Source organism: Mastigoproctus giganteus, chromosome 8 (genome assembly GCF_048544385.1).
Source record: "Mastigoproctus giganteus isolate SK-2022 chromosome 8, ASM4854438v1, whole genome shotgun sequence".
Taxonomy (NCBI): domain Eukaryota; kingdom Metazoa; phylum Arthropoda; class Arachnida; order Uropygi; family Thelyphonidae; genus Mastigoproctus; species Mastigoproctus giganteus.
In genome coordinates this window covers 101886608-101911444 of record NC_143582.1, presented here as the reverse complement: position 1 = coordinate 101911444, position 24837 = coordinate 101886608, and the positions used below count along the sequence as shown (strand labels likewise).

The window sequence follows — 24837 nt, the reverse complement described above, 5'->3', positions numbered from 1 at the left end:
CATTCAACTGGATGCTTTTCTTAAGTATTTAAAAAATATCTAGTTAATACAAGCTGATTATTGGCATAAGATAACTCTAAGTTTATTAACATTTTCTCAATGGTACATTTGTGTACACACACACACACACACACACACACACACCACACCAGATTTAAATAGTACAGTCCATTCTGGTTATTTGGGACACATCGGGACTGGTGCATTCTGGCCCGATTAAGCGGCTGCCCCAATTATTCGAAGTTTCACATAAATAGTTAAAAATACAATGTACCCCCCCCCTCCCTCCCTCCCTCCCTTTTTTTTTTATAAAGGGTAGCCGTGGGGATAAGCACCGGACCGCCAGTAACAACGACATGGGTTCGAGCCTCGGGAAAAAAAAAAAAAAAAAAAAAAAATTATATTAGGGGCCCTGCAGCCAAATGCCAGGACACACAACAGAACCTAACGCAATATGTCATATACAACACACAACACTTTTCTAGCATTTACAGTAGTACTGTATTCCTTCACAGCGAACATATGGCGCAGATGTGGGAAACCACAGGTGGTGCCTGACCCTAATACTATGCACACTATGTACAATCAAATCACGTTACGATGGACTCACCATAGTAAAGTACCGTTCACTATACGATGTGCATGAAGCGCTGGTCATTGTGATCATGTTTGTGAATTGAATTTTAATTCTATTAAATAGCGATTCTAATTAGTGAAAATAGGAGGAATATTATCCACATGCTATAAAAGCAAAGATATATTAAGCACAAATTTACCCTTTATTACCTTACCAATTAAAAAATTAAATGATACGTGAAAATTGGAAGAATTAATACGTACTGTAATATTACATACGAACTAGTTGACATTTCTGTTCACTGACATTTGTGGGTGGGAGTTAAAATTTAAAACAGTAAAAAGATAAGCAATCAATAACAAAGAACACGGCACACACAAATTGCAAGTGAGAACCGAGTAATGAGTTACAAAGCTTTAAAAATAGGAATGAAGAGAAGATCTGAAAATTAATTTTTTTATATGATTAAAGATTTCATGGAAGTGTAAACACATTTCACCATAACTCACAGAATTCCAGCTGTCGGTATTATCGCAAATTCAGTAAGATCGAGTTTACTATCCATTTATGATAGATTTCACTAACGGAAAAGCCCAATAAACAGGAGCCTGCTAATTGTTTTTATTGTTTTATGGTTGTGACCTCCAGAATTTCGACCGAACCACATGGTACCGTTGGAGACAATCGTAGGGTGCTGCGGTCTCCTGCCTCGATTAAACGGCATGCTGTCCCAATTAAGCTAAGTAAACCCTGGCTATTTTCTCAATTGGTTTCTGTTTTTAAGATTTGCCTCAAATAAACGGCTTCCCCGATTAACCGGTGGCCCAAATAACCGGAATCCACTGTATTACTAATTTCACTAATTCGTAAAACTTAGTTTTAAGACTAATTAAATATTAAAAACTAATTAGTTATTAATATTGTACAGATTATTGGCTCGTGTAATTATAGCACAAATTTACACTAAGAACATAATCAACTCAATGGGATAATATAAAGGAGGTCTTGTCTGACCAATTTGACTGGACCAATTTGTATCCAATGGTCACAAAGGAACTGAATGTTAAAAAAATAATTTTGATATCATATACTTGGATTTCAGGAAAGCTTTTGATACTGTTGCACACTGAATACTGCTGTACAAATTGGAGAGGTATGGCATTAAGGGTAAGTTGCTACAATGGATAAAGGGATGGTTGAGTAGGAGACAACAGAGAGTGGTAATCAATGGACACTGCTCTTCGTGGATAAACGTTATTAGTGTAGTTACCCAGGGTTCTGTGCTCGGCCCTTTGTTGTTTTGTGTATTCATCAATGATATTGATGAAGGTATATCAGGATTAATGTCCAAGTTGGCAGGGTTGTTAACGACAGTAAAGGCAGTATACTACTCCAACTGGATCTAGAAAATGGGCTTAGAAGTGGCAACTTCAGTTTAACATTGACAAATACAAAGTACTGCATATTGGTAGCAATAACCAAAGAGAAATGTACCAACTGTGTGGTACTACACTCAGGGAAGTTGAAAGTTAAAAAGACCTGGGTGTAATTGTGCAGTCAAATATAAAGTTTGATGAGCAGTGCAGGCGGACTGCCAGGGCAGGTCATGGAGTCTTGTCAAGGATATATAGGAATTTTGCTAGCAGAGACAGGGAGGTGATTATCCCACTGTAAAGGGCAATGGTTAGGCCACACCTAGAGTACTGTGTACAGGTCTGGAGGCCTCATTTTAGGAAGGATGTAGAGTTGCTAGAACAAGTACAAAGAAGAGCAACAAGATTGGTGAGGGGAACAAAGGGGTGCTCTTACCAGGAAAAGTTCTGCAAATTGCAGTGCCTGGAGAGTTGGCACCTGCGATGTGATCTCACTGAGGCATATGAGAATGAAAGACGATGAATAGGCTGGGAACTGAGTGAACTAGGAATTATGGTAAAAGGGAATAAATGGCAGTTTTGGTGAAAGAAAGAGTGACCTAGCACGAGGGAAAGAGAGAGTGAATGGGAATGAGTGGAAGAGCAAATTTAATTGGCCGAAAGAATACAAAGTTAAAAATAACTTACATCACTTTATATATACTGTACTAACAAACATTTACTAACCACATAAACGCTATCACTGCATTCTCCCCTGGCCTGCAAAAAAAAGAAAAAAAAAAAAAACTTGTGCCTAGGCCTGCACCACAACTGAAGAATAAGAGTAAGTTGAGGTGCCCAGAGAGTGCAGTGCAGAAAGTAAGAGTCGAATAAATGAGATGAGAGCTAGAAGAATGAATAAAAGTGTAAGCGTATTAGAAAAAGAACACAAACCATAAATGCTACAGTTAAGTACACACTATCCTTAGTTTTAATTAGTATTTAAATTTACACTACAAATCATTGCATCCCCTCCTGGTGTGGGAGAAAAAGATGAATGAGTGAAAAAAAAAAAAAAAATATATATATATATATAAAAAACTTGGAAAAAAATTATAAAATAAGAAAAAAGTATTTAAAAAATAAATAAAAAAAAAGAATGTAAGTAGAGTGAGAATGCAGATTATGAATGAAGTAAATGTGTGTGTCTCTCCCACCCCCTTGCCTGGTGGGTTCCCCACTGCCAGCTAACATATCCCACCCCCAGAGCGGGATGGGCAGCTGGACCTTCATACCGGATTCGACACTCCTTGGACAAGACACCAACGAAGACATTCTGCGGCTTTGCTGCCAACAAGGCATTGGCGATCCGAACTGGGTACTCTAACCTGGTTCCCTTTAAAACCCCATCCCCAGGCAGGGAATGGAGGAGACAGATCTCTGTCTCCTCTCCTCCCTGCCTACCCCCCATACTTCGCCTGGTTGGGCTCGTCTCCACTGACCTCTTTGGGGATGCCTACTCTATCATCCCTATTCTTCTATCTGTTTCCCCCCCCCCAGTCTTCAGTCTCCCTCCCTCTCTAACTAAATCAACCGAGTACACCCTTAACAATGCTGCCAAATTCTAATCAACGTCTAAATTCTACCGGTTTCCTGTAAATCTCTAAGACAACTAACACTATTAGCTAGCGTATAACCTCACATGTCTAAATTTAATAACATCAAAATTTTGCCCGACCTATTTGGCCTTTAACACATCTCTTTAGTGTTCAACCCCAACCAGCGATTTCCTAACAGCAATCCCATTAAGCATTAATGTCAAATGCAATTTTTTTTTTTTTTTTTTTTTTTAATATGTCCTAGCCACTGAAATCCCAGGAAACTAGGTGGCAGGACCTGCCAGAGCAATTTGTTGTGATACTGGATACACCCGGCTAGCCTCCACGTGGCAGGGTATGGGCAACGTCGGGCCCCACTAGGGGCCTGGCGGCCAATAAGCCGGATAAACAATGGGCACAACATATCACACTGCACAGACACGGCCCACACACTTTCAAGTCTCTGGCTTGACAGTGTACTGTCCTCGATACAGCGAAACAAACGCGGAGATGGGAGAAATCCCAGGTGCCGTCCGACACGAACATACCTTATACCTTATGAGGCATATAAGTCCTGAATGGGTTCAGCAAGATGAATACTGATGGGATTCTTTCTCTTGCACAGATTAAGAACCTGACAATGCATAGATTCAAATTGATTAAAGACAGTTGCAGAATGGATATGCAGAAAAAGTTTGCTTTTAGCCAGCGGGGGGGTTGTTTGGTGAAACAGACTTTCATCTTTTGTTGTGGAAGTTGCTAGCCTAAATAAATTCAAGGCTGAGCTGGACAGGCATTTGGAACAAATGGGGGAGTTTTTTTTTTTTTTTTGGCTGATGCTGCATAGGTTTGCATCGTATGCCTCTGCTAATGCTAATATGTTAGAGTATGCATTAATGATGAATCGAGAAAATCTGACAAACATATTAGTTAAAAAATCTATATTATTGGTAATTTCATTTTCGGGATTGTTAGCATTAGCAAGGGCACTTGATGCAAGAAAGCAAGCTTATCCCTGCTAAAAAGTACCTCCTTATCCCTGCTAGAAAACTTCCTGTATATCATTGACAAGACACCATGGGCTACTCTTGCAGACCATCTGCACTGCTCAGAAAACTTCATATCTGACTGCACAATTCCCCAAAGGTCATTTTTACTCTCTACCTCTGTCAGGTAGAGAGTAAAAACACATTTTATAGTTAACATTTGTCACTATCAAATTTAAACATTTGTAAAGGTAGAACTTTAGTTGCCACCTCTCAGGCCATCCACTCAGCTTTTCTAGATCCAGTTACAGCAGCGTACAGGTTGGCAGGGTTGTCATTAACAACCCTGCCAACCTCCGTATCATCTGCGAACTTGGACATTAAGCCTGGTATACTATCATCAATATCATTAATGAATACACAGAACAACAATGAACCCAACACTGAAACCTGCGGGACTCCACTAATAACATTAGTCCACGAAGGGCTGTGTGCATTGACTACCACTCTGTCTTCTCCCACTCAACCATCCCCTTATCCATAGCAGCAATTTGCCTCCAATGCCACACTGCTCCAATTTGCACAGCAGTCTTCCATGTGCAACAGTATCAAAAGCCTTTCTAAGATAAAAATATATGATATCAAGATTATTCTTTGCATCCAGTTCCTTTGTGACTACATCATAGTATCCAATCAAATTGGCTTGACAACTTCCCCTTAACAAACCCATGCTGTGTCTAAGCTATAACTTATGTCTTGTCTAGATGATCCTGCAATGCTTCTTTAACCAGTGACTCCATTAATTTTCTTGGAACAGAAGTTAAACTAATAGGTCTGTAATTACCTGTGTCTCCCTTTGATCCTCCTTTTTGGATTGGGGTCACATTTGCACATTTCCAGTCCATGGGTACTTCCACTGAGTCCAAGGAAGCTGTCATAATTATGGCTAAAAGTTTGCTTACTTCCTTTGCTGCCACCTTTAATACAATTGGATAGATTCCATCCACCCCAGGTGCCTTTCTCACGTTTACCTTCAACAATTTCTTCACCTGTTTACTCTCAGTTATTATAAGATTATCTAGCTTACTTCCAGAGTTTATTAAACCTCTGGCATTCCTCTCCCTGAATAACTCCTCATGTGAATGTAGATGCAAAATATTCATTTAATTTGTTAGCTAACTGAGCAGGATTATCAATAGTTGAACCATCAATATCAAGTGGACCAATCTGATTCATCCCCTTCCTTCTAGTGTTTACATAAGTAAACACTAGAAGGAAGGGGATACTTTTGCCAAAGATTTCTCGTAATCTGCCTTTGCCTGCCTAACCTCCATTATGAATTGGTTACAGACCAGCTTATATCTATCATAGGCTTCTCTGTCACATGTTAATTTATATGTATTCCATGCATTTTTCTTCTCTGCCACATGTCTAATTAGTTCATCTGACATCCATTTAGGCCTAAACCTTGAACAATATCTCTTAGTTGGTATGTAAAGCCTAGTAGCTTCCCAGATAATTTCTTCAAATGTTTCTCATGTTGAATTTGCTGTTGGTAACATCATCAGTTCGTCTCACCGTATAGAATTTAAATACGGTCTCAGACCACCATAGTCACCTTTATGAAAGCAAAAACCCTTCCCTTTAATCCTGATGGTAGTTACTCCTTTGAGTAAATCCCACTTCAGCACACTGTGATCACTGCCACCTAGTGGTTCCTTTATCTGCAGATTCTTAATGCATGAAGAATCACTACTGATAATCAGATCAAGAGTATTACTTCCTCATGCCTGTAGAAAACAATCCTCCAATAAATCCACGAAAGCCTTGCTAGTGTTTGAGTGACCAACCCACAAATTCCAGTCAATCTCTGGGAAATTAAAATCCTCCATTATATAAGACACTCTGATTTACTGGCCCACTCTTTCTCTGCACAATTGCTCATTATACTCATCAGATTAATTAGGCCTATAACACACACTCACTCTCATTTTTCGTTTTCCAGTGCTTATGTCACACCAAACTGACTCAACACTGCAATGTCCAGCCATGTCAACTGGCTGTACTTCCCTGGATTTTGTGTTTCTTAACTAACAGCATAGCCCTTCCTCCCTTCCTGTCCTGTCTATCCTTTCTGTACACATTGTACTCCCCAAATTCCAATTCTGCACTGCTTATGTCTGTGTGACACCACGTCTCTGATATTCCGACAGTATCTGCCTTTGATGTCTTTACTAGCACTTCAAGCTCATCAAATTTATTAACTATACTCCTAGCATTTTGGTACACACAAGTATACATGCACCCATTTCCACTATGACTCCCAGCAGTCCTGGAAATTCCCATTGCCTTGCTTTCCAGGCTGCATTTCAATAGAAGCCATGAAAGAATCACTTTCACCTCTGCCAGCGGCTACTGTTAATCTATTAGTCCATGTATCCCCCCACCCCAAAGTAGCAGTTTTTCGACCCAGCTAGCTCTACCTCAATAGCATCAACAAATATTCTTGCACCCTTTCTATTTAAGTGTATCCCATCCCTGTAGAAGCAGTCTCTCCTGTTAACAAGCACAGATCAGGCTGAGAAAAATTCTACCCCTCGAACCTTGCACACTCTCTCCAGGGCCGAATTGATCATCAAGGCTCTCATCCTATCGATTCTGGGTAGAATTGCAGACACCTTCAAATTCAACTCTAAATCGTGGCTTTTTTTTTTTTTTTTCTTCCAACTTTGATTTGTACTTGTTAAGTAATTCTACCAGACTCCTAGTCTTAATATAATTAGTGCCAACGTTTACAATAATATCGCCTTTTGTGCTCTTAAAAGATATCTGCTCTACGTCATCAACCTTTGCCCCTGGCAGACACCCTGGTCCTGTTTTTTTTTTTTTTTTTGCACAATATGTTCCCCATTTCCCTGACAATAAAGTCACTGACAACAACTAGTTCCTTTGGGACCAGCACATTCTACCTTGGGGGTTGCCGCTGTGTTGCGTGATATTGAAGTGCACGCTGTGGCATTGATGTGGGCAGTTGAGAGCTTGATGGATCCCTCAATTTAAATTCTTAGAGTGCATCCACCCTGTCGTTCAAGCTTCATATAGGCCCGACAATGCTCAGTTGGGGCCTGATTTCCCCACACTCCTTACATTGTGCACACACACACAAAGACATTCCCCTTGGCAATATATCATGTCCAAATCATGTTAAAATATATACAGTTGAAATGTGTTGAAAAAGATTTTGCAGCTCCAGAAAACAAGTTATGAATAAATGTTTGCCATTTTATAGAATTAGCATTAGTACAGGCATATGATGCAAGATAGCAAGCTTATATAGAATCAGCTCGATAAAAAAAAAAAAAAAAAAAAAAACCTTTCCATTTCGCCCATCTATTCACTCCAAATATTTGCCTAGTTCTGCCTTGAACTTATTTAAGTTGTTGTGCTCCATTACAACAGATGGAAGGTTGTTCCAACTATCAACTACCCGCTGGCTAAAGCAAAATTTCCGCACATCTGTTCTACAATTGTCTTTCCTCAATTTGAATTTGTTCCCTCAGGTGACTAATCTGAGCAAGAGGAAGAATCCCATTAGCATTAAACTTGCTCAGTCCATTCAAGGCCTTATGCAGCTCAATTAAATCACTTCACACATGCCTAGTCTCCAAAAGCTGCAATTTGCAGAACTTAAGCCTTTCTTGGTAACACCAACCCTTAGTTCCACTCGCCAATCACGTTGCCCTTCTCTGTACTCTTTCCAGCAGCTCTACATCTCTCTTAAAATGAGGCCTCCAGACCTATATACAGTATTCAAAGTGTGGCCTCACCATTGCATTATACAAGGGAACAATCATCCCCTTATCACTGCTAGCAAAATTCTTGTATATCATTTACAAGACACCATGAACTACACTTGCAGCCGTTTTGCACTGCTCAGAAAACTTTATATCTGACTGCCCAATTACCCTCCAGTCCACAATTACCCACCCACCCAGTTGATATGTTACTCTAGGGTTAATGATACCTGCATGCGGTACTTTACACTTGTCAATATTAAACTTCAGTTGCCACCTCTCAGCCCATCTGTTCAACTTTTCCTGATCCTGTTGCAGCATTGTACTAATATTACTATCATTTAACGACTCTGCCAACCTTCATAGCATTTGCAAACTTAGACATTAACCCTGATATACCTTCATCAATATCATTGACAAATACCGAAAACAACAATGGGCCTGACACTGAACCCTGGGGGACTCCACTTATAACATTAGTCCAAGAAGAGCAATGTCCATTGATAACCACTCTGTCTTCTTCCACTCAAACATCCTTTTATCCATTGTAGCAACTTCCCTTGATGCCATACTGCTCCAATTTCTACAGTAGTCTTCCATGTGCCACTGTATCAAAAGCTTTTCTTAAATCCAAGTATATGATATCAAAATTATTCTTTGTATCCAGTTCCTTTGTGACCACATCATAGTATCCAATCAATTTTATCAGATAAGACGTCCCCTTAACAAACAGTGCTGTGTCTGAACTCTAACTGCAGTCTTGTCTCGATGATACTGCATTGTTTCCTTAACTAGTGACTCCATTATTTTTCCCTGGACCAGAAGTTAGACTAACAGATCTGTAATTACCCATCTCATCCTTTGAAATAAATAAATAAATAAATTTTCTGTTTATACTCTGGCACGACAACCAAGTCAGTAGAGTTTACAATAAATCGTCAATACAAATATTTATCGTATTTAGTAGTCACGGGCTTGAACCCCTGTCCACTCAAGGAACGTGTGCTATGCACCCTCACTCCTGACCACTGGGCTACGTCTTTGCTTCCCCCTCTTTGAATTGGGAACACATTTCCACATCTCCAGTCCATGGGAACTGCCCAGGAGTCCAAGGAAGCTTTCATAATTATGACTAAAGCTTTGCTTGCTTCCTTTGCTGCCTCCTTTAATATAACTGGATAGATTCCATCCACCTTAGGTGCCTTCCTTATATTTATCTTCAATAATTTCTCCTCCACTTTGCTCTCGGTTATTACAAAATCACTTAGCTCTCTGTTAAAGTTTGATAAACATCTGGTCCTCTCCTCCTTTGAATAACTCCTCGGGTGAATGTAGATGCAAAATACTCATTTAGTTTGGCAGCTATCTGAGAATGATCATCTATAGTCAAACCATTGATATCAAGTGGACCAATCTGATTCATTACCTTCCTTCTAGAGTTTACATAAGTAAAGAAGGCTTTACTGTTTTTCTTTGCATTTTTTGCCAAAGATTTCTCATAATCTACCTTTGCTTGCCTAATGTCATTTTTAACGTGATTACATACTATCTTATATCTGCCATAGGCATCTGCGTCTCCTGATAATTTATATGTGTTCCATGCATTTTTCTTCCCTGCCACGAGTCTCATTAGGTCATATGACATCCATTTAGACCTAAACCTTGAACGGTATTTCTTAGGTGGTATAAAAAATCTAGTAGCGTCCGAGATTAAATAATTGAATGCTTTCCATTTAGAATTTGCTTTTGGTAATGTCATCAGTTGGTCTCACTTTATAGAATTTAAAAACTCCATGAGACCACTATCATCACCTTTATGAAAGCAAAAACCATTCCCCTTACTCCTGATGGGGTAAGGGAAATGGTTCCATCTTTTAAGTAAATCCCACATTACTACACTGATCAGTGAACATGCAGCAGCATGTACGACAGGCAACCTGAGAGGGTAATACTCTTGATCTGGTTATCAGCAGTGATCATTCATGTATTAAGAATTTGCATATAAAGGAACCACTAGGTGGCAGTGATCACAGTATATTGATGTGGGATTTACTTAAAGATATAATTGCCATCAGGGGTAAAGGAAAGGGTTTTTGCTTCCATAAAGGTGACTGCAGTGGTCTCAGACAGTTTTTAAATTCTGTACAGTGGGATCAACTGATGATGTTACCAGCAGCAAATTCTAAGTGGGAGGCATTCAAGAAATTAATCATGGAAGCTACTAAAAGTTTCATGCCTATTAAGAAATATTGTTCAAGGTTTGGGCCTAAATGGTTGTCAAATAAACTAATGAGACTCATGGTAGAGAAGAAAAATGCATGGGATGCATATAAATTATCAAGCGACACAAGTCTATGGCAGATTACGAGAAATCTTTGGCAAAGAATGCCAAGAGAAACATCAAGGATATCTTTACTTATATAAACACTAAAAGGAAGGGGATGAATCTGATTGGTCCACCTGATATCGATGGTTCGACTGTTAATGATCCTGCTCATATAGCAAACAAACTGAATTGAGTATTTTGCATCTACATTCTTATATGACAGTTATTAAGGTTTGGAAATGCCAGAAGGTTAACAAATTGTAGCAGGGTTCTTAATGATTTTTTTTAATAACTGAGAGCAAAGTGGAGGAGAAATTGTTGAAGTTAAACATAAGAAAGGCACCTGAGGTAGATGAGATCTATCCAGATATATTAAAGGAGGTAAGGAAGTAAGCAAACCCTTTGCCATAATTATGAACATCCTTGGACTCAGGGGGGAGATCCTCACAGACTGGAGATGTGCAAATGTCTCCCAAATTCACAAAGGGAGATCGAAGAGTGACCTGAGTAATTACAGACCAGTTAGTTTAACTTTTGTTCCGGGTAAAATAATGGAGTCATTGGTTAAAGATGCATTGCAGGATCATCTAGACAAGACTGCAGCAATAATTAAGACACAGCATGTGTTTGTTAAGGGAAAGTCTTGTCTGACAAATTTGATTGGATATTATGATGTGGTTACAAAGGAACGATGCAAAAAATAATTTTGATATCATATACCTGGATTTCAGAAAAGCTTTTGACACTCTTGCACATGGAAGAGTACTGTACAAATTGGAGCAAAATGGTATTAAGGGTAAGTTGCTACAATGGATAAAAGGATGGTTGAGTGGGAGATGACAGAGAGTTGTAATCAATGGGTGCTGCTCTTTGTGGACTAATGTTATTAGTGGAGTTCCACAGGGTTTGGTGTTGAGTCCACTGTTGTTTACTATATTTATCAATGATATTGATGAAGGTATATCAGGCTTAGTGTCGAAGTTTGCAGATGATACAAAGGTTGGCAGGGTTGTTAATGACAGTAATGGTAGTGTGCTACTGCAACAGGAACTAGAAAATTTGGGCAGATGAGCTGAGAAGTGGCAACTGAAGTTTAACATTGACAAATGCGAAGTACTGCATATGGGTAGAAGTAACCCCAGAGAAGTGTTCCAACTGTGTGGTGCAAAAACCCTTAAGGTGGTAGAAAATGAAAAAGACTTGGAAGTAATTGTGCAGTAAAATATGAAGCTTTCTGAGCAATGCAGACAGGCTGCCAGGACAAGTTATAGGGTTTTGTCAATGATATACAGGAATTTTTCTAGCAGGGATAAGGAGGTGATTATCCCTGTGTATAAGACAATGGTCAGGCCACACCTTGAGTACTGTATACAGGTCTGGAGGCCTCATTTTAAGAAAGATGTAGAGCTGTTGGAACGAATACAGAGAAGGGCAACAAGATTAGTGAATGGAACAAAGGGTTGCTCTTATGAAGAAAGGCCTATATTTTGCAAATTGCAGTGTCTGGAGACTAGGCACCTGCGAGATGATCTGATTGAGGTGTATAAAGCCTTGAATGGTTTGAGCATGCTCAATGCTGATGGGATTCTTCCTCTTGCTCAGAATAATCACCTGAGAGGGCATAAATTCAAATTGAGGAAAGACAGATGTAGGATAGATGTGTGGAAGTTTGCCTTTAGCCAGCAGGTAATTGGTTGGTGGAACAGACTTCCATCCTTTGTTGTGGAAGTTTGATAGCCTAAATAAATTTAAGGCTGAGCTGGACAGGTATTTGCAACGAATTGATGGATGAAATGAGTGTGTGGTTTTTTTGTTTTTTTTTGGCTGATGCTGCGTAAGCTTGCTTTCTTGCATCATATGCCTCTACTAATGCCCCAGTAGTTATGAAGTTAATGTTAAGAAGCCCCAGATATCCTCCAGTGCCCAAGGAAATATGGAGTTTGAGCAGGAGGTACCAGATGAGTCAGTCTTTGAACTCTTTGTGGAGGAAGAAATGGGCACAGCACAGCGCCCATACTTCCCCAAAAAAGATAAATCCAAGACTGAAAAAAAGTAAGCCCTCAGTATATCGGAAGCCGCCTGATGGACCCACCAAGCCAAAATAATGGCTAAATTTCTACAATGGAATTGTCGTGGATTCCGGCAAAATACTGATGACATCAAGGCTCTCCTGAAGAAGCACAAGCCAGTCTGCTGTTGCTTGCAGGAGACTTAACTAAATGCAAATGATGACTCACCCATGTGTAACATCACAGTATTTTGTAAGGATGGAATTGTGGATGGTCCTGCTCATGGAGGAGTGGCTACCCTTGTGGGCAACCAGACCCCCCCCTCGGTACTTGCTACTTACAATTAGCATAGAGGCTGTTGCAATTTGCCTTGTAGTAGGATTTTTATTAACAATTTGGTCCATTTATTTGCCGCCTGGGACTGACATCTCCCTGGAAGACCTTGATGATCTTGTAATGCAGTTGACTTTCCCCTTTCTTACTTCTTGGGGATTTTAATGGCCATAACACCCTGTGGGATAGTGCTAATTTAATGGGAGGGGAGTAGTCATAGAACATATGCTTCATGACAATCACCTTTCCCTTCTGAATGTGGGAACTAACACCTTCTTCCACATGCCTACCCGTACATTTTTTGCAATTGATCTTTCTGTCTACTCCCCTTCTCTACTCCCTTCATGCGCTTGGGAAGTGGAGGAGAATCCATACAAGCGATCACTTCCCTGTGATAACCTCCTTACACAGTGGGAGACCATGTCTTCCTTTTAGGTTACTGCAGTGGAAGATTGATCAGGCTGACTGAAATGCCTTCCAACATCTGGCATTGACAGGAGCCCATCAATGATGCAGTCATATACATCGCAGAAAATATTGTCCAAGCATCTGCGAATGACATTCTGAAAACATCAACCCGTTTTCCACCATTTCCCAAATCATACTGGAATTCACAATGCACAGTAGCAAAAAAGGCTCAAAATAAAGCTTGGGGGATATTCTGCCTTTAAATGTGCATGAGCCAAAGCGTGATACATTCTCTGTCAGAGTCAAAATGAATAGTGGATCCGTTTCACACCCTCTGTTACCCAGACAACCAGCCCTAAGGTGGTTTGGGGAAAAATCTGGAAAAATGAAGGATTTCTGGTCCTTAAGTATAAAACTGAGAAACAGGCCCTTAATTTTACATCCAAGAGTTTCCTCCCATATAATGAGCTATTTATCATCCACTAGCTGAAAACAGCACTTGCCCTTACAAAGACTACTGCTGTTGGACCAGATGACATCCATTATGAAAGGTTCAAACACCTTTCACCAAAATCCATAGATCTTCTTCTCTTCCTGTTCAACGTAATCTTCCTTGAAGAGCAATTTCCAGACACCTGGCACAAGGCAACTATTCATTCTTTTGCTAAATCAGGAAAGGATCCTAAATCTCCAAAAAACTATTGTCCTATTGTCTGACTAGCTGTCTGCAAAATATTGGAGAGAATTGTGAATGCTTCTTATGGTACTTAGAATCGAATGTCCTTCTGCCTCCTTTCAGTGCAGCTTCCAAAGAAACAGGCCCACTTTGGACCACTTAATTCAACTGGAAACATCTCTCCGAGATTTGGTGTCCATCTTCTTTGACATGGAAAAGCGTATGACACAACTTGGAGATTTGGTATTTTAAAAGACCTTTATAACCGTGGTTTAAGTGGTCCAGACCTCGTAACCTCCACCCTGAACCTTCACTTTTTTAAAAAATTTTTATCCCACCGTCATTTTCAAGTTTGAGTAGGATCCACCCTTTCCTGGCCCTTTTGGCAAGTGGAGGAGGGGGGTACCGCAGGATCTGTCTTAAGTGTCATGCTTTCGCCATGGTGGGCATATATTGTATCTTTACTGTACAATAAAGATTTCTTCTTAAACTTCATTACCGAACAACTTCCAACTATAAACAGTGCGCTCTACATCAATGACTTCAGCATATTTTCTCAATCCTGAAATATGAGGACTATTGAGAGACAACTGCAACAAGCCATTGACCTTCTTAACTCCTGTGCCATGGCCAATGATTTCAGGTTCTCACCGGAGAAGACCGTTTGCATCCATTTTTGTTGTAAACATAACCTCCACCCTGAACCTGAATTATGACTTGGATAAGGTACCATCCCTTATGGTACCTTATCCGTGAAAACGAAATTCCCAGGACTTGAATTTGACAAAAGCTGACATTCGTCAGCTACGAACAAAAAAAGTGCATGAGAGGGCTTAACATTCTCCAGTCTCTCTCGTCTTCCTCATGGGGCACGGACAGATGCGCTCTACTCCGTCTGTACAGTGCACATGTACACTCAAAATTAGATAATTAGATTATGGGCCTTGGGTATATGCATCTACCAGAAATAGCACACTACATTGGCTTGAGCCCATCCACCATCAGGGCATTTGTATTGATACTGATGCATTCAGAACATCTCTGGTGCAAAGTCTGTATGTTGAAGAAAATGAACTATCCATGTCGCTTTGATGAAAGGATATGTCTTTACAATATGCCTTTAAGCTGAAATCCCTGCCAAATCACCCCCACATGGACACCGTTTTTGAGCCACGTTGGGAAAATCTTTATAACACATGTCAGACTGCTAATCGTCCATTCTGCATTCATGTTCAAGAGCTACTCAATGAGCTTAACGTCATGGTAGACAAGGTTGCTCAATAACCAAATCAGTCCCTTCCACCCTGGCATGCTGAACATGCCAGGGTGGAAGGTGACTACAATGGTCTCAGGCAGTTTTTAAATTCTGTACAGTGGGACCAACTGATGATGTTACCAACAGCAAATTCTAAGTGGGAAGCATTCAAGGAATTAATCGTGGAACCTACTAAACATTTCATGCCTATTAAGAAATATTTTACCAGGTTTAGGCCAAATGGTTGTCAAATGAACTAATGAGACTTGTGGCAGAGAATAAAAATGCATGGGATGCATATAAATTATCAGGCGACACAGAAGCCTATGGCAGATATAAACTAGTCTGTAATCAAGTCACATAGGAGGTTAGGCAGGCGAAGGCAGATTACGAGAAATATTTGGCAAAGTATGCTAAGAAAAACAACAAGGATTTCTTTACTTATATAAATGCTAAAAGGAAGGGGATGAATCAGATTGGTCCACTTGATATCGATGGTTCGACTGTTGATGATCCTGTTCAGATAGCAAACAAACTGAATGAGTATTTTGCGTCTAGATTCACACATGAGGAATTATTAAGGTTTGAGAATGGCAGAAGGTTATCAAATTGTAGCAGGGTGCTTAATGATTTTGTAATAACTGAGAGCAAAGTGGCAGAGAAATTGTTGAAGTTAAACATAAGAAAGGCACCTGGGGTGGATGGGATCTATCCAGTTATATTAAAGGAGGCAGCAAAGGAACTAAACAAACCCTTAGCCATAATTATGAGAGCATCCTTGGACTCAAGTGAGGTTCACACGGACTGGAGATGTGCAAATGTATCCCCAATTCACAAAGGAGGGGGGGTCGAAGGGTGACTGAGTAATTACAGAACAGTTAGTTTAACTTCTGTTCCAGGTAAAATAATGGAGTCACTGGTTAAAGATGCATTGCAGGATCATCTAGACAAGACTGAAGCAATAATTCAGACACGTGGGTTTGTTAAGGGAAAGTCTTGTCTAATAAATTTGATTGGATATTATGATGTGGTTGCAAAGGAACTGGATGCAAAAAATTCTTTCGATATCATATACTTGGATTTCAGGAAAGCTTTTGATACTGTTGTGCATGGAAGACTACTGTACAAATTGGAGCAGAGTGGTATTAAGGGTAAGTTGCTACAATGGATAAAAGGATGGTTGAGTGGGAGAAGACAGAGGGTGGTAATCAATGGGTGCTGCTCTTCGTGGACATTAGTCCACGAAGAGCAGTTATTAGTGGAGTCGCACAGGGTTCAGTGTTGGGTCCACTGTTGTTTTGTATATTTATCAATGATATTGACGAAGGTATATCAGGCTTAGTGTCGAAGTTTGCAGATGATACAAATGTTGTCAGGGTTGTTAATGGCAGTGTACTATTGCAACAGGATCTAGAAAATTTGGGAAGATGGGCTGAGAAGTGGCAACTGAAGTTTAACAGTGACAAATGCAAAGTACTGCATATGGATAGAAGTAACCCCAGAGGAACGTACCAACTCTGTGGTACTATACTTAGTGTGGTAAAAAATGAAAAGGACCTGGGAGTAATTGTGCAGTCAGATATGAAGTTTTCTGAACAATGCAGATAGGCTGCAAGAGCAGGTCATGGGGTTGGTTTTGTCAATGATATACAGGAATTTTGCTAGCAAGGAAAAGGTGATGTTGTCCCTCTGTATAAGGCAATGGTCAGGCCACACCTTGAGTGCTGTGTACAGGTTTGGAGGCTTCATTTTAGGAAGGATGTAGATTTGCTCGAGCGTGAACAGAGAAGGGCAACAAGATTGGTAAGTGGAATGAATTGGTCCTCTTACCAAGAGAGGCTTATGTTCTGCAAATTGCAGCAGCTGGAGACTAGGCACCTGCAAAGTAATCTGATAATGACTGGAATGGGTTGAGCATGCTGAATTCTGATGGGATTGTTCCACTTGTTCAGATTGCGAACATAAGGGGGCATAAATTTAAATTGAGGAAAGACAGCTGTAGAATAGATGTGCGGAAATTTGCCTTTAGCCAGTGGGTGGTTAATTGCTGGAACAAACTTCCATCTGTCGTGGAAGTTGATAGGTTATATAAATTTAAGGAGGAACTGGACAAACATTTAGAGGGAATGGTTGTGTGAATTTATTTTATTTTATTATTTTTTTTTTTTTTTTTTTGGCTGATGCTACATAAGCTCATATGCTTGCTTACTTGCGTCACATGTCATGATTACTATTAGTACTATTATTTCTTGCCAGTTTACAAGACAGCTCAAAGTCGGAATTGTGTGTGGGATCTGCTGGTTTTCCCGCTAATACTATATCTGAGTAGATACTCCCCCCCCCTCCCCGAGTGCAGCGTATATACTGCAGAGCTGCATGATATTTAGTTAGCTCTAGACCACGTAAAAATCATCAATTCCAACGGTGTATTGTATATGCCGATTCAGTGAGTGTACTACTGGCTTTATCATCGATGTCACACACCAATCATCCAACCTTATCAGAGATTGTATATTATTCAGCAAATAATATACAACCTCTATGCAGGGGATCCCAGTGTTCAATTTGGCTGACACTGCAGCCAAATTAGCAGCCCTGACGGATAATCTTGACCTGTCGGTCCAATATACAGACTACAGACAAGTAATCCATAGTAAGTTACATTCTCAGTGGCAGGATTTGTGGCATCGCCTGGTTACAAACAAATTATATCAGATTAAGTATGTGATCATAAATGGAAGTTATTCTTGATCGGCTCCGCATAGGACACAGTCATTTGACACACTCCTTTCTGCTGAGGGCTGATGACACTCCTATGTGCTAGCAATGCGACACCATTTTATCCGTTCAACATATTTTAACTGATTGTACCAGTTTTAAAAATGCTCATTTTACTGCTTTTACTCATCTGACTGAGTCATATGCACTCAGTCAGATCTTAAATGACAATGACAATGTGTAAGCAATTTTTAAAATCGATTAATATATTAATCGATGATGCAACATTGTTTCTCCAACATTGATCCTCAGTACTTAGGCCTGTTTTCACATATCCGATTAATAGATATTAGATAGTATGAATCAGAGCTGTAATACTCAATACGTTTAATGTTGATATTAATATTTGTAAAATAATAAGAGGAGTTTACCTCAATATAGTACGTAGAATACTGAAGTATTCTACGTACTGATGGTAGCTCCAGGTCCTGATGGTATTTCTCCACTTGTTCTCAAAACCTGTGCTCGTGAACTTACTCCTATTCTTTGCCACCTTTTTTCACTTTCTTATTCCAAAGGTGTTTTTCCTTCTGCTTGGAAATTTGTCCATATTCAGCCAGTTCCTAAAAAGTGTAACAAATCCCTCCCATCCAATTATCGTCCCATTGCAATTACTTCTACTGTTTCTAAAGTAATGGAGAAATCAATTAACCACGAACTCTTAAACTACCTAGAAACCTTCCGTCTGATCAACGATCGCCAGTATGGATTCCGTCAGTGTCGATCCACTGGTGATATTCTAGCTTATGTTACCCATATATGGACTAATTCAATGGAAAGGTTTGGTGAAACACAAGTAGTTGCTCTTGACATCTCAAAGGCTTTTGATCGTGTTTGGCATAAAGGTCATTTAAACAAGCTTCCATCTTATGGTTTGCCAACTGTTTTTAGTAATTGGTTATCCAGTTTTCTCTCTGATTGCTCACTGAGGGTGATGGTAGATGGCTCTCTGTCGTCCAGCTTCTCTACTAGTGCTGGTGTCCCCCAAGGTTCAGTTCTTTCCCCCACTCTTTTCCTCTTGTATATTAATGACCTTCTTCCATTGACTGGAAATCCTATCCATAGTTTTGCCGATGATAGCACATTGCATTCCACTTTCCATTTTGAGAAACCTTGTCCTGCTCAATCAGCTTCAGCTTCTCGAAAATCTGCTACCAATTCCTTAAATGCCGATCTTCAGGTAATTCTCCAGTGCGGCAAAGACAACTTAGTTGATTTCAACCCTTCTAAAACTCAGTCTTGTCTCATATCTCGCAAAAAGGATTCTTCTGTTCCTATGCTTATCTTTAGTGATACTCCGATTTCTAGGCAAAATGATATATCTCTTTTGGGGATTACCCTTACTTTAATCTCTCTTGGCACAAGCACATTACAAATATTGCTTCCTCTGCATGTAAAAAACTTGGTTTTCGCTCTCGCCTTTACTTTTCTTCCAAACAACTGCTCACTCTGTATAAATCGCAAATCCGCCCTGCCATGGAATATTGTTCCCACATCTGGGATGGTGCCCCCAAAACTCAGGCTTCTTGATTCCATTCAGAAGAGGGCAGTTAGGTTAATTAATGATTCATCTCTAACAGAGTCTCTCCACTCGCTTTCTCATAGACGTACTGTTTCTGCTGCATGCCTCTTCTACAGATACTTCCATGGGCACTTTTCTTCTGAATTGGATTCTATAATTCCCTCTCTCTCTTTCAAAACAGTCTGAACACGTGCCGCCACCAGCCAACATCCATTTACTGTCCAACTTCAAACCCACAGAACCAACTTTTCATCTTCCTCATTTATTCATTCAACTGCCGTTTTCTGGAACAACCTTCCTTCATACATATTTCCAGAAAATTACAATCTACAGAAGTTCAAGTCCAATGTCAACAAATATCTTCTTTCGTCTTCTCAACCTACAACCCAAGCATGGTACTAAGTACTGTAGGTTCTAATACCTCTCGTGTTTGGGGTTCACATAAAATAAATAAACAGTATGATATACTCTGCAGAAATTAAAACAAAAAAATTGAAAACTTACATTAGAGTAAAAAATAAATAATTGAAAACCAATTTAACACAATTAAAAATCAATTTAACGCAATTAAAAAGAAAAAAGAAAAAGTTTTTTTAATTTTTAATTGCATTAAATTGATTTTTAATTGTGTTAAATTGATTTTTAATTGTGTTAAATTGATTTAAATTGTTAAGTTGGTTTTTATTTATTTACTTTTTAATCTAATGTAAGTTTTCGATTTTTTCGTTTTAATTTCTGGAGAGTATCATACGGAAGTGTTCTACGTACTATATTGAGGTAAACTCCTCTTATTATTTTACAAAAGATTAATAGATAAATAAACTGATATGAAATACAGTATATAATTTACTTTTAACCATATACTGATTTTTATTCATTGATATTTAGCAGAGCCATATGATGCAAGAAAGCAAGCTTGGGGGGAGACAAAGACCAATAGATTGACAGTAGCCACTGGCAGAGGTGAAAGAGGTTCTTGCACTGCTTCTATTAGAATGAGCAGAAGCCTGAAAAACAAGATGCATGGTATTTCAGAGACTGCTGGGAGCCATTGCGGTACAAGTAAACACATGGGTTGTGTTAGGGTAACTAAGAATAGAAACAGGTGCAGGTATACTTGCGTGTACACCAATGCTAGGAGTTTAGTAAATAAATTTGATGAATTTGAGGTATTGCTCAAAACATCGAAGGCAGATATTGTTGGGATATCAGAGACGTGGTGTCACACAGATATAAGGGATGCAGAACTGCAATTTGGGGAGTACAACATCTACAGAAAGGATAGACAGGATAGGAAGGGGGGAGGGGTTATGCTATTAGTTAAGAAACGCATAAAAACCAAGGAAGTGAAGCCAGTCGACATCGCTGGACAGTGCAGTGTGGAGTCAGTTTGGTGTGACATAAACATTGGGAGATCAAAATTGAGAGTAGGAGTGTGCTATAGGCCTAATGACTCTGATGAGTATAATAAGGAACTGTACAGGGAAATAGAGTGGGCCAGTAAATCAGAGTGTCTTATAATGGGAGATTTTAATTTCCCAGATATTGACTGGAATTTGGGGGCTAGTTACTCACACACTAGCAGGGCTTTTGTGGATTTATTGGATGATTGTTTTCTACATCAGCATGTTCGGGAGGCAACTAGAGGGATAATACTCTTGATTTGATTATCAGCAGTGATTCTTCATGCATTAAGAATCTACAGATAAATGAACCACTAGGTGGCAGTGATCACAGTGTGCTGAAGTGGGATTTACTCAAAGAGGTAACTACCATTAGGGGTAAAGGGAAGGGTTATTGCTTCCGTAAAGGCGACTACGATGGACTGAGACAGTATTTAAATTCTATACAGTGGGACCAACTGATGATGTTACCAACAGCAAATTCAAAATGGGAAGCATTCAAAGAACTTATCTTGGAAGCTACTAGGCTTTACATACCAACTAAGAAATATTGTTCAAGGTTTAGGCCAAAATGGATGTCAGATGAACTAATGAGGCATATGGCAGAGAAGAAAAATGCATGGGATACATACAAATTAACACATGACACAGAAGCCTATGATAGATACAAGTTGATATGCAACCAAGTTACAAAGGAGGTTAGGCAGGCGAAGGCAGATTACGAGAAATCCTTGGCAAGGGATGCAAAGAAAAACAGCAAAGAGTTCTTTACTTATGTAAACTCTAGAAGGAAGGGGATGAATCAGATTGGTCCACTTGATATTGATGGGTCAACTATTGATGATCCTGCTCAGGTAGCTAACAAACTAAATGAATATTTTGCATCGACATTCACACATGAGGAGTTATTCAGCGAGGGGAATGCCAGGGTGTATTCAACTCTAGCAGTAAGCTACAGAATCTTGAAATACCTGGGAGTAAAGTGGTGGAGAAACTGTTGAAGATAAACACAAAGGCACCCGGGGTGGATGGGATCTATCCAGTTATATTAAAGGAGGCAGCAAAGGAAGTAAGCAAACCCTTAGCCATAATTATGAGAGCTTCCTTGGACTCAGGGGAGGTACCCATAGACTGGAAATGTGCAAATGTGACCCCAATTCACAAAGGAGGATCAAAGGCTGACACAAGTAATTATAGACCTGTGAGCTTAACTTCTGTTCCTGGAAAATTAATGGAGGCACTGGTTAAAGAAGCACTGCAGGATCATTTAGACAAGACTTCAGTTATAGCTCAGACACAGCATGGTTTTGTTAAGGGGAAGTCTTGCCTGACCAACTTGATTGGATACTATGATGCAGTCACAAAAGAACTGGATGCAGGGAATAACTTTGATATTATATACTTGGATCTTAGAAAGGCTTTTGATACTGTTGCACATGGAAGACTGCTACACAAATTGGAGCAGTGTGACATTGGAGGCAAATTGCTGCTATGGGGAGAAGACAGAGAGTGGTAATCAATGGACACTGCTCATCGTGGACTGATGTTATTAGTGGAGTCCCTCAGGGCTCAGTGTTGGGTCCATTATTGTTTTCTGTATTTATAAATGATATTGATGATGGTATATCGGGCTTAATGTCCAAGTTTGCAGACGATACAAAGGTTGGTAGGGTTGTCAAGGACACTACTGACACTATGCTGCTGCACCCGGATCTTGAAAGGTTGAGCAGTTGGGCTGAGAGGTGGCAAATGAAGTTTAACATTGACAAATGTAAAGTACTACACATGGGAAACAGCAACCCCAGAGCAACGTATCAACTCTGTGGTACTACACTGACAGTGGTAGAGAATGAAAGGGACTTGGGGGTGGTTGTGCAGGCAGATATGAAGTTCTCTGAGCAGTGCAGACGGGCTGCAAGAGTAGCTCATGGAGTATTGTCAATGATATACAGGAATTTTTCCAGCAGGGATAAGGAGGTGATTATTCCATTGTATAAGGCGATGGTCAGGCCACACCTAGAGTACTGTATACAGGTCTGGAGGCCTCATTTCAAGAAGGATGTAGAGCTGCTGGAACGAGTACAGAGAAGGGCAACAAGATTAGTGAATGGAACAAAGGGGTGCTCTTACGAAGAAAGGCTTAAGTTTTGCAAATTACAGTGTCTGGAGACTAGGCACCAGCGAGGTGATCTGATAGAAGTGTATAAAGCCTTGAATGGTTTAAGCATGCTCAATGCTGATGGGATTCTTCCTCTAGCTCAGAAAAATCACCTGAGAGGGCATAAATTCAAATTGAGGAAAGACAGATGTAGGATAGACGTGCAGAAATTTGCCTTTAGCCAGCGGGTGGTTGGTTTGTGGAACAGACTTCCATCCCTTGTGGTGGAGGTTGATAGCCTAAATAAGTTTAAGGCTCAGCTGGACAGGTATTTTGAAAGAATAGAGGGGTGAAGTGGAAGTGGGGTTTTTTTTTTTTTTTTTGGCTGATGCTGCATAAGCTTGCTTTCTTGCATCAAATGCCTCTACTAATGCTAATGCTAATGTAGCATCAGCCAAAAAAAAAAAAAAAAAAAACCACTTCCCTCTGTTCGTTCGAAATACCTGTCCAGCTGAGCCTTAAATTTATTTAGGCTATCAACTTCCACAACAATTGATGGAAGTCTGTTCCACCAACCAACTACCCGCTGGCTAAAGGCAAATTTCTGCACATCTGTCTTTTCTCAATTTGAATTTATGTCCTCTCAGGTGATTATTCTGAGCAAGAGGAAGAATCCGATCAGCATTGAGCATTCTCAAACCATTTAAGGCTTTATACACCTCTATTAGATCACCTTGCCGGTGCCTAGTCTCCAGACACTGTAATTTGCAAAACTTAAGCCTTTCTTTCTAAGAGCAACCCTTTGTTCCATTCACTAATCTTGTTGCCCTTCTCTGTACTCGTTCCAGTAGCTCTACATCCTTCTTGAAATGAGGCCTCCAGACCTGTATACAGTACTCAAGGTGTGGCCTGACCATTTCCTTATACAAGGGAATAATCACCCCCTTATATCCCTGCTAGAAAAATTCCTGTATATCATTGACAAGACACCATGAGCTATTCTTGCAGACCATCTGCACTGCTCAGAAAACTTCATATATGCCTGCACAATTACCCCCAGGTCCTTTTCATTTTCTACCACTGTCGGTGTAGTACCACAGAGTTGATAAGCTTCTCTTGGGTTACTCTTTCCGATATGTAGTACTTTACATTTGTCAATGTTAAAGTTCATTTGCCACCTCTCAGCTCATCTGCTCAACCTTTCCAGATCCTGTTGCAGCAGCACACTGTCAGCAGTGTCCTTAACAACCCTGCCAACCTTTATATCATCTGCAAACTTGGACATTAAGCTTGATATACCATCATCATTATCATTTATAAATACAGAAAACAACAATGGACCCAACACTGAATCCTGAGGACTCCACTAATAACATTAGTCCACAATGAGCAGTGTCCATTGATTACCACTCTCTGTCGTCTCCCCCTCAACCATCCCTTTATCCATAGCAGCAATTTGACTCCAATGCCACACTGCTCCAATTTGTGCAGTAGTCTTCCATGTGCAACAGTATCAAAAGCCTTTTTAAGATCCAAATATATAATATCAAAGTTATTCCCTGCATCCAGTTCTTTTGCGACTGCATCATAGTATCCAATCAAGTTGGTCAGGCAAGACTTCCCCTTAACAAAACTATGCTTTGTCCGAGCTATTACTGAAGTTTTGTCTAGATGATCTTGCAGTGCTTCTTTAACCAGTGCCTCCTTTAATTTTTCCTGGAA

The 24837-nt window shown here is 39.9% G+C and overlaps 1 protein-coding gene across 5 annotated transcripts in view; it reads left to right on the top strand.

Annotated features, from left to right (window-relative positions):
- Sply (Sphingosine-1-phosphate lyase) overlaps positions 1-24837 on the top strand; it is a 485520-nt gene that overhangs the window by 333942 nt on the left and 126741 nt on the right. The window lies entirely within an intron of this gene.